Raw genomic sequence first — 12,255 nt, 5'->3', positions numbered from 1 at the left:
ATATACATATAAGCATGCAACAAGACTAATGACATCAGAATACAGGTGCGCATGTGTGAAAAACTAAATGCAGTGGTATCTTTGTAGGGGAAAAAAAGGTGCTGAACCCAAAGCAAAATAAAAATGGATATATTTCAGTTCATATTAACCAACTTGTGAAACAATTATATGGTTATTGTTACTGTGTGAATGTATGTGAATATATATATATATATATATATATATATATATATATATATATATATATATATATATATATATATATATACAGTGGTTGACAAATTACCAAAAAATCTACTCGCCACACAAAAAAATCTACTCGCCACCTAGTACCAAACGTGTGCTGCTTGGGCCAATATTTACTCGCCCGGGGGTTAAATCCACTCGCCCGGGGCGAGCAAATGTATAGGTTTGTCGAACACTGTATATATATATATATATATATATATATATATATATATATATATATATATATATATATATATATATATATACACACACACATATGCATACACACAACTTTGTGAACTGTTTTGCACTTTTTATTTTGTTTAGCAAAAGTGTAGCTTATTTTTTATCATTGATTATGGTTGTTATAAGTCCTCCTATCAAATTTCTAATTTGGGCAATAAAAACTCCATCAGCCCCTCCTCCCTGGCATAACCCCTGATGAAGTTGGCGTATTAGCCAATGAAAGGACGCTGGGAGTGTCATCGTGCTAATTGGTGGTGGATCAGCTGTGAGGAATCCCTGAGGAGCAACACCAGTGCAGTGTCGGTATACAGAGCAACTGCTTGCTGTTCATTTACGTGGGAGAAAAGCTGAAAGAGCTGTTGTGAAGAGTCATCCAATTTGATTGCGGTAATTGGATTTGTTTCCATCTGCGGACTCTACACTTTCGCCCTTGGAGGTCTGTACATGTCATATTGGGGGTCGGCATACCGTCACGGTTTGTGCCCACGGAGCGGTGCGATATCTTGGCGGAGGGACGCCACCTCCGAGTTCAGTACAACACACCAGGTGCTCCTTCCTTTGATTACCTATACAGTCTCTTTCCCTGGGACAGTACGCCCTAGCTGGTGGGTGCGCATATCAGCGTTTCCCCTAGTCAGCACATGTGAGGCGAGTCCTGTGAGGAGTTTTACACATCGTCATTAGGATTCATTCTGTGTGGGCTGAAGTTTGGAGTCAGCTACTGGTCATTTACCACATACTATTGCCATCTCAGGAGGACATCAAAGTTTCATGAACAGACTGTATTAACCCTCTAGGGATTTTCCTCATTTCTATTGGCTACAGCATCCACCTAACCTTTTTTTAATTTTACTCATATCTATTGAGTCACTCTTCAAAAATGTACTAGGTTCAATTAGAGCACAGAGGCAGTACTTACTACATTTCACATTTAATATACAAAAAGGGCACAGTACTTACAGAAAATAAATGTTACAAAAAAAATCAAATATTTTTAAACAGTTCCATAAAAAAAAACAGAAAACCTATACTTGACCAACAAACAATATAAGATCCCTTCAAAGAGGTCTTGCAGTTGAAGATATGTGAACTTGCATGTTAAATTCTGCTTTTGATACTCAAATCCATTATTTTCATGCTCACAACTTTGCCCCTGTGATATGGACAGGCCAACCTTTTGTTGGTGTCTCTTATCTACCACTCCTCATCAATGTTTCGTGACATTTATGGTTGAGTCCCCAAATTATTTTAAACCCAAATTAAATCGGAATATAAAATACCCTATAACCCCCAGAATAATGCAACCCTCATCACTGCGTTCATATAATTTGAATGCACACCTGGACATCTGTTTTTACAGGGTTCATTCTAACTTTGAGAGGGACACAAATATCTGAAATATGCACCCCAGATACCCCATCATGTTTAGTGTCCAGTATAATTCTGTATTTTGGCTCGTCACAAATCTATATTTTGTATCCTTGTGAATTACACCAGGTTTGAATCATACATGTTTAATTCTGTAAGGAAATGGAGGGTGCCCTTTCTGTCACCTTTTATCTGCTAGCCAGAAAAGTCTCAGGAATTGTTATGATGCTATGTTATGAAGTTAGCCTTGAGATCAGGTCAAATCTCTGGTACATCTGTACACGGTCACCAGTCACTACAATTATAAACATATAAACTTATCGTTTTTTCATTGTTTTATGGGCCCATTAATGCATAGGCCACGTTGACGGAGGTAACCTCACAGGAGACGGAGAAAAATAGGTATTTAAAAAAAATGAAAGTTAACCCCTTGGTTAAAAGGTGCCAACGTGACAGACCTTCTATAATCCCACCTAAATCAAGCCCTAGCGTGCCATTTTCTATCACAGTAACCCTACAATCTATCCAGTTCACCAAGCCTGTTTAGGCATCATATTTAACTCCTCACCATACTTTAATGCCATTACTAAATCTTGCTGCTACTTTCTCGGTAACACTTCTACAATTCAAGTTTTTCTGAGTTTCTCTATTAGTAAAATGTTAATGCATTTCCTCATTCTCTACTGCAACCTTACTGGCCTGCCTGGCAGCTTTCTACCCTTCAGTCTACTCAAAATACCATAGCGAGGATAACCTCAATGATCTCTATTAATTGCTGCTTCTCCCCTTCTGAAAACGATAGTCTCTATTATTCTCTATTTTATGGCTCTAAACGCCTTTGGCCGTCCTTATGTCTCAGCATATATAGTCTCTCTCTCGATATAGGTCTCCACCTAGATCTCCTTATTTATATCACAATACACCTACTCGTTCTCTATGCCATGTTCAGGCCTGTCTCCTCTCTATCCCTCAACCAGTATCAAATGCTGTACCCTACTTCTGGAACACCTTTACTCAATATCTACCAACAAGCACCTTCTCTCCAACTTCAAAACCCATCTAAAAACTCAATTGTTCAACAAAGTGTGTATGTAGTCCTGGATAACCATTACTCACTAAACTGCAGAATGCTCTTATACACACACAATCTAATGCACTCCAATGTACCTACTACTGTTTCCGTTAGTACCCCGGTTAGAATAGAAGCGCGTTGTGCAGGGATGCCTTTCCTCCAAGCATTACATTTTAGTATTGCTGCACCCCTATCTGTATTATATTCCCTGTATTGTAATTATGTTGTCACGTTTGTAAAAATTGTTAAGCGCCATGTACTGAATTGGCACTATAAAAATATACATAATATTAAAACCAAGATATCTAAAAAGGGTAACAAAGCACTAATACACAATTCGTTTTTAGTACACAACAGATATTGGTGGATACATTAAAGTGGGGGCAAACTGTGATTCATTACAATTTTCTATAAAGGGAAAGATTTGTTTTGTTAAGAGTGGGTTATCAATTTCAGTCCATGAGCCATTAAAAAAAATCTAGAATAAGTTATATTGTCTTCTCCACTCAGTCAAGCAATACAATAATCTTGAATGTGAAAATTGATGCAGTGTACAAATATGCTACTCTGCAATTTCCTACTCAAATGATGGACTTGTTTCATTAACAATGGCTTGTAAAAAATCCCCCACCAGAATTCACACATAAAAACAGCAATCGTCTTAATTTGTGTGTGGCACTCCATACAAAAGCCCTAAATATGTTCAAATTACAGAAGGCTGCTTGATTGTCACTGCAGTCTCATGTCACATTAATGTACAACAAACATTAAACCATACACTTAAATGGCAATTTATATCATTTAAATGTTTACTGCCAGAGCAGCTCATCACTCATTTAAATGTGACTTTCTGACAGCTAATTTCAGCTAATTTTCTGAGATTCACTTAATTAGAACTTTCCATCAAACGCTTACATATCTTTGGTCTTCCATAATGTTTGTTGCTTTGAAACACCACTGAAGTGAAAACTGTTCAAAATCTAAAATATGTTAGAGCATCTCAAACAAAAATACAGAAACTGGGATATGTTATGAATGCTATTAATATTAATGAATAGAAAATGTAAAAAGTGTCAAGTGACCAAAAGAAAAAAAAAAAGGAGCACATGTAGGATAAAAAAACAATAATTGTATTATCTTAATACATAGTGTACCATCAATAACATATAAGCCCCAAGTGATAAATGATGTGCCTGTAATATGCTACCTCCAAAAAATTAATACTTGGAATAATATGCTAGCATATCGGATTAGAGAACCCTTTATCTAATTTATACCTGTAATATTGCACCTAGTACAAAGGCTGCATGTGTAACAGTTCACATAAATATGTTCCCAAAACTAAAACTATAAAATTCAGCATTTAATCCCATTAAAAATTAATAAATGTATAATTGCTTAATAAGATACAACCGCTGGAGATCTCATGAGTGTTCTTGCAGGCTATAAAATCATACACAGAGCAGAAATAAAATGGATGCTAATTCTGACTGTGTGGTTATTACTTTAATAATGTTAGATTTTATCTTTGTTTTTTTCTTTCGTGAAATCCGAGCGCTTCTTTAGGGCCCCCGTGACTTTATAGACTTTATAGCGATTACGGCCTTTTAAGCACAAAGGCAGTTACATGTGTTTTTGGAAAATACATCCATTACATGTCTCAGAGGAAGTTGTAACCTTTAAGTAGAGATGTGCAAAACGTTTGCAAACAATTTGCATTTGTGGCAAATTTCAAACATTTATAGCTGTCAAAAGAGTTGTGAAGATAAGAAAAACGTTGGCAAAATCCACCAGTCGCAACTTCCTCATTTATGCCCCTTTTCCATATGCCATACGGGGGCTTCCACTTGCGGGAGAAGATTTTACTTGCATCATTTGAATAGAAGGGAACGTGCCTCCAGCAATGGGAAGCAGCGTCACTGCATATATAATAGGGGCACTTTGTGAACAGTGTTTTTTGCAAAAATATACATGTAAAAAAATTTTTTTTTCATTTCAAAGGGAATTTTCACGAAGAAACCACTTTTGCACATTTATACTTGTAAGAATATAATAGACACAGGTAGATGTGCCAAAAAAAACGCTCCGATAACACACCAATGCAGATATTTACTAATAAAGTGGCACAAGCAGAAAATGTATGGAAACCTGTAAAAAGAAAACCGTGAAAAGAATACAAAAAAGACATTTAAAAAAAAACATACCCACCCTTCCTAGACCGATTCCAAGATTCATCATAGGACTCAGCGCAGAAGGGTTGCAATTTTCTGTTATTCCCGCTCTGTTAAGCTAATAAGCTACATTTTTTATGTGAAATGGGATGTAACAGTAAATTACACCCAAGAGCAACGCCTGTGCAGCGACAGAAGGCCTGATTAGAAAACGGCCGAGAAAAAAACAAAAACATAGAATGAATCAATGATTCTAGTGAGTTTCCTTCAAATGTTTTTTTGTAAGAGCTTAGTATGTTAAGCAGAGCAGTTAATGTTTGCAGGCAAATATCTATAGCCCATACATACCCTTATGCTACACAGCACAGCACTAATATAGAACAACTTGCTGCAAACGTGTCTTATTAGGTATTGAAGCTTTGTTTAAAACCTTCAAGACCCAATCCTTCCATCCTTCATTTACCATTGTTTAAATGTAACCCTTACTGTGCTCTTACCTAAAACACAAAATAAGTTGCTCCCCTTTTCAATATTTGCAGCGTTTAAAGGGCAATATATTAGATTTTGGTGATGTCTCACAATGATTACTTTTTTATGGAGCAGATTTGGGGTGGGAAGGAATTGCCAAGTGTAGAATGATAACCTTCGTCTCTACTCCAGGGGGCTCTGAAAATGAACTGCTGCTTTAATTTTACCCTTTGCCTTCACAAAGGAATTGCCTCATTAAGGCTCATTAAATATGTGTACAGCAATGGGGCACTAACATTTCTTCCCCCTTGCTACTCTCAAACCTAACAAAACCAATCAATTGTTACTGCTCCCAAAGCTGGCTCTGAACATCAATTATGCCCAATGTGTGCTCGGAGTAAAATTTGTAAAAAAAAACTAAATCCACTAAAATGTCCAACAGAAATACATTATTATGCAATGCAGCAGATTTATGGGAAAATAAATCAGTGGCTGAGGTCCAATTGTTAAGAATCAAATCGGACTATGAATAGGCTGTCGTGTGAAGCCGCACACAGATTGTCATTGGAATCCCTTGGGAGTCATATTAGCCTTGACAAACTGTCTCCGACCGATATCTGCTTCCTTAATGAGATCTACTAAGCATAGGGACCAAGACACTTGAGATATACTCCAATGTACAGTATATACAGATGTCCAATGCAAACATATCAGTCACAACATGCAACACTTAAATAAAATACAAAAAATATGAACAAAAACTGCATTATGAATCAGGCAAAATGTAATAAAATGACTTCGAAATTTATTTCCATAAATATAAAGGTTGCCCCTCATTAAAGTCAGGAATAATAACCTGCAGTGAAGAATAATCGCTTTGTTTTATGTAGTCTTAAAGATACCGCAATAATTATTCCCAAATTGCCGCAATGCCTTCTCTAATTAAATTGAAGAACACAACTGAATTGATATTTCCTGATCAAGTTTATTTCATGCACGGCAAGATTTATTTTTTCAAAATACCCTTCTAGCAAAATTTAAAAAAAAGTCTTATAAGCAACTACTGTACAATACATCTTGTTAAAGAACATTGTACATTTCAGTGTTTGTGGTGCTTGACGCTTGCTGTGGACGCAAAGGGAGAGTTTTTCAGATGGAAAGGATACCATGCTTTTAATACATGATGAAGCTTTTTTTTTGCATTTTTTGCTTTTTTTAAACATCTGGCTAAGAAAGTTATATTGAACAAAGTATCCATATTCTTTTATTAACGGCATCCTGATGTGCTTATTTTAAGCTAAACTTTTTTTAATGAAAAGATATGATGTCAACTCAATGATGAACAACATCACCTAGCAGAAGAATACAAAGTGGTGGTATAGGAAAGTGGGAGCACATGACAACCACCGCTTTGTTCAAGAGACGTAAAATGTAGTAACGGCAGCGTGAGGCCTCTGTAAACTTACATACCCAGCTTCAGTCACGCGTCTCTATGGCAAAGCGGCATCAAATGACGCTCGTTACCGTGCACCCCAAAACTGGAACAACCTACCAGAGACTCTCACATCCACCACCAGTTTAAGTTCTTTCAAATCTAAGGCTGTCTCACATTTTTATCTGGTCTGTAACTGTTACATACGCCCATAACATATATTTTCTTTAACTGTGCATGCAATATCTTGTATATAATGTATACCCTGTTCATTTATGTAACTGTATTTGTAACCATGTATTATTTGTCTTAACTCTGTGCCCAGGACATACTTGAAAACGAGAGGTAACTCTCAATGTATTACTTCCTGGTAAAATATTTTATAAATAAATAAATGGAGACGTGACGTCAAATGGCGCCGCGGGTCACTTGACGTGGCGTCACATGACCCCACAGCGTCATTTGATGCAACATTAGAGGTGATTGGGGGGCACGACCTAGGAGGAGAGAATGCAGGGGGGGCGCAGCATAGGGACTTTGCGCACCCCTGCCCTACACCTCATGAGACACTGAGCGACCAACACAGTGGGGGAACAGTCAAAGGCTGCAAGTCCTCAACAACAAAAAAAACATAGGGCGGATGCAAACACTGGTGGCCTTTGGCAGGGATATATTTTTTATTTAAGACTTGCTGCTAATAAGGCTAGTGAAAATAGTAATAAAGCGGGGTCCGTTTTATTTCCAATCTACTGTAGGTTAGTATGACGAACAGAAGTGTTGCTTGCCAAAACACAGGCCGTTTATAAACTTGTCAACAGTTTGGACAAACAAGGAATGCCATTAAATAATTTCAATGTAAAAACAAGGTTGGCTGGAATACACCTGCAGGCTATAACAGTGGAGAAGAAAACCCAATTAAAGGTGATCACAACTAGAAAAGCGGAAGTGCATTGAACGTAATCCATTATTTAGCATCTACTGTACATATGCAGAGTTTTAGGACAGGAACAAGAGCCAAGAGAATATGTACCTTCAGCATTAAACATTTCTTAGATACATTAGAAACAAACTTATCTGCATCAAGTAGTCTAAATAAATGTTTCTATGTAGCAAGATACTGGAAATCCTAGGAATCGGAAACCGTTATATTTTTCTTTTCAACATTTATGGGTTTACCAGAAGTCTATAACAAAGGAAATATTCCCATCCACAATGAAAAGAGCTTGGCAGACATTTGTTTCCGTCTTGATTGAGATAAACACAAATTGTGCTGTTAAAAACTCAAGTTGTACTGATCACTACTTTTGCACAATAAAGATGCACAAGGGAGTTGAGGTCACAACATGCAAGTGAATCTTTATTGTAAGGTGAATACTTAATTGTTGCTTCCCCAATGACTGGTTTGATGCATTCACCCCATCAGTTCAGGAACCGGCAGGAATGCAAGGGATTAACAGGGTGAGATTAAACCAGCAAGGTACTGAATGTAATGAGGTTTATGAAAGTTATAAAGGTTTCACTGCAGACAAGAGAAAAATAAAACATTCCAAAAATGTTCTAATATATTTACATCCACACTCCTTATCAAGAAAATCTTAGCAGCAAATTACTCGGGTGAGTAGAAAATAGGATTTCACCAGGGCTGGCGGCACGAGATAATCCGGACTCAATAGACTAAACGTGGCCTGCAGGCTCCTCACTACCACACACATGGAGCCTCTTGACCAGCATTACCAGTGACCATGCAAAGATACTGATAACATCAAATGGACGCCAAGCAACACTTCTCAAAGGATGCCAGGAAGATGTTCCATGTACGTGTACCAATCAATCTTCTGCTACCAATGCACAAATTATTTGTTTAAACTTAATCTTAAAACTGCAGACCAGGCAACATGCTACATGTGATTTTTTTTTTAATAAATCAGTTCTATACTATGAGAAAATACGTGTAGCATTTATTTGTTTTAAACTCTGAATGACATTTTGAATGTAATATAATGTAACAAGCATTTTTTGTTTCTATAGCAACCATTTACAAAGTCACATTCCCTCTTCCTCTTCTTAAACAGACCATGATATGCTGTCTTCCTGTCCCCACTGGTATTAAGAAGTTGCACTACCATACACCATTTTAGGCCTTCTTAATACGACTGAATACAAAAGCTTAATGGAAGCCACCCCCCCCCCCCTCCCTCTAGTATTTGTGCAATTAAACCATAAATGTACAATATCAATCTGCTCAATTCTTCTTATTAATCAAGGTTCTTCCTGATACACAACTATAAAGAAAGAAAGAAATATATATATATATATATATATATATATCATCTTAAATGGATAGGGAGAAGCTCTGACCAATAACACTTTCCCCTACACACCATTGATTATGAATGTGTTCTACAAAGAGTGGATTTGTGCGGGGTGAGGTGGAGAAGAGAATGGCTTCATCTAGGAGGATAAGCAGCCCTGCTTCTGCTCACTTATATTACAAGGAAATACCACACAAAAAATAGTCTACATACAATGGAAAGAGCATGTTTAAGTGAAGCACTTTTCTACAGTTACTTCCTCCCTCACAATTCAAAAGTGTAAATGAGTCAAAAGTAAGGATTCACAGTTATTTTTTACAGTACTCTGCTTATTCCGGGCAGACATTTTTTTCTTGAAGAAATATTTTGGGCAGCACAGTACTATTAGATGCCCCTGTATTTAGCTTTGCCACTCTTATCACATTTTTTTTTACGTAAAACCTTACAGTACTAAGAAAATATACATTTTCAGTGACTGATTGTCATTAATGCAGTTTTGTAAGAACTGCTTTTAAATCCTGTTATGATCCCTTGCAGCTTTGTTCTTCGTTACTTACGGGCCCATTACGTGCCCCCAAAAAGCAGCGTTGATTGTGTATGCAGGGGAAGCATGCTGGTCGACAGCATGTCACCCTTTTCTATCACTTGCAAATATCGACCACACAAAAAAACTGAAGTACTGACGTTTTCTTTTCCATTTTCCTGGTGTCCAGACAAAGTCAAACCGCAAAGGAAGAGTTAATGGACAGTGAAGAGCTGCATGTAAGAAGGGGAGAAGGCTCAATGGACCTTTGAGTTAACCCCTCCACTGCCAGGGGATGCCATGCATGGTGTTGCAGGCCCACTGACCGTGAAGAGGTCAATGATGGAACAGATCCAAAGGCGAGAATAGATAGGCCTCACTAATGAGCCTCAAGTACCCTGCAGTGGCTTTCAAACTTTGCAGCTTCAAAAGATGCCTTGCTTCCCCTCCATGACAGAATGTGGATAGCAATACCAGGAAGGTGATTATAATAAATGACTGGAGTAATTAACTCTGATTTAAAACCACCTGACTGGAAAAAGAAGCAAGGGGCAGTTTAGCGGGCGGTGTCATATAAAAGGGAAGCCCATCCTTGATGCTCCTGTTTGTATTTGCTTTTCCCTTTCTTTCCTTCTGTAACTAGCTGTGTAATGGCATTGAGAGGCAACTTTTACTCAAAAGCCCAGTACCCCCGCCTGCATTCATTTTGAAAAGAAAAGAATATATAAAGGCTTCGTAGTAAAATCCACCTTTCTTCTTTACAAATTCACTGGTATGTCTTTCAGCCATTTGCGATACAAAGCCTTGCACAGGATTGTTGCGTTTTATTTGAAAAATGCGTAGAAGGTTCTAAAATCTGTTAATTATTATTTTTACATGTCATTTTTTACAGTACTCTCCGCTTATTCCGTGCAGACATTTTTTTCTTGAAGAAATATTTGGGGCAGCACAGTACAATGAGAGATGCCCCTGTATTTAATCTTTGCCACTCTCATCACATTTTGTTTTACTTAAAACCTTACAGTACTAAGAAAATATACATTTTCAATGACTGATCATCAATAATGCAGTTTTGTAAGAACTGCTTTTAAATCCTGTTATGATCCCTTGCAGCTTTGTTCTTCGTTACTTATGAGCCCTTAACCTGCCCCCAAAAAGCAGCGTTGATTGTGTATGCAGGGGAAGCATTTGTTGTGTGTGAAGTTAGGAGTTTGGGCCTACATTTACATGGCTATAAAACATGACACAAAGGAGGAAATAAACAGTATAAACTAAAAGCAAATGTGTTACATGTCCGACTGCTGTGCAATATCATCTCTCAAACATATAGTATTCCATACAACACTTTTATTCCCTCCCTCACCACAGCCCCCCCCCCCCAAAAAAAAGAGCCCCCACCACCACATTAAAATCTGGTACGTTTTATGGATTTTATTCCAAAGATAAGGGTGTCTACAAATGTAACCCCTTCACTACCAGAGACTTATTTTGCAGAATCATCTGGCTGTGGAGGAGAGCAGGGGGGGGAGGGGGGAACACACCTATATAAGAAACAAAAGTTACGGTTCTATACCTGCTTAAGAGAGACTGGAAGCCACTCGCTGTAACACGGTGGTAGCACATACAGCTAACCAAATGTTTATGTAAAGTCTCAGATTTATTTGACAGCTTTACACCTTTGAGCATGATATAATTAAATGTTTTGACAGCCAAACAAAAACTATATAAATCTGAAAACTGTTAAAACCTACAGCATCTAAAGTCAGAATGATGGAAACCATCTCAGGCAGTACGATGACACGTACCCTTATGCATTCCTACAAACTGTATGCTTCTTTTATTGAGGATACACAGGGAGCTTTAGTTTTAGGATTTAACCCCCAGAGTGCCAGAACCAAAACACCATTGAAGCCTCAGAGCTGTTAGGGGAAAGCAGCACATTTCACAGAGTAACTTATTCTGGTCTTTACACTTGGAGACTGAATGTAATAATCTTAATCATAAAAACGGTAGCTCCTGTTGCTAGGTTTCCTAAACAGAGAATCTACTCTTTTCCAGGTCCAATATTGCTACTGAAGTTCTCTGCATCACCCAAAAACTCCCTAGAACTTTTAAAGCATTAACCCTTTACAATACTACAGGTGGTCAGCAATACATTGCGTTACAGGCCCACGGTTAAACAAAGGACTGATCTAATGTTATGTAGAGCACTTCCCCCACCCCCTGGGAGATATGGCTGCTACTACATATGTGGTACGTTACCTGTGGCTCAAAGGAGGCCTGAGCCTCCACTGCTGGGAGCCTGGAATATGCCCGAGCCGTCATTCGGTAGCGCCTCCACCTGTACAAGATCCTATGTGGGATAACCCTGTTACAGGACCCCATGCAATAAAACACACGTGGCTAAGAGTAACAGTTTTATTACATGCAAAAGA

The 12,255-nt window shown here is 37.9% G+C and overlaps 1 protein-coding gene across 4 annotated transcripts in view; it reads right to left on the bottom strand.

Moving 5' to 3' along the window:
* LRBA (LPS responsive beige-like anchor protein) overlaps positions 1 to 12,255 on the bottom strand; it is a 608,431-nt gene that overhangs the window by 102,434 nt on the left and 493,742 nt on the right. The gene's annotated exons all lie outside the window — the stretch shown is intronic.

This window comes from Ascaphus truei, chromosome 1 (assembly GCF_040206685.1).
Source record: "Ascaphus truei isolate aAscTru1 chromosome 1, aAscTru1.hap1, whole genome shotgun sequence".
Taxonomy (NCBI): Eukaryota; Metazoa; Chordata; class Amphibia; order Anura; family Ascaphidae; genus Ascaphus; species Ascaphus truei.
This window is presented reverse-complemented; position numbering and strand designations above follow the sequence as displayed.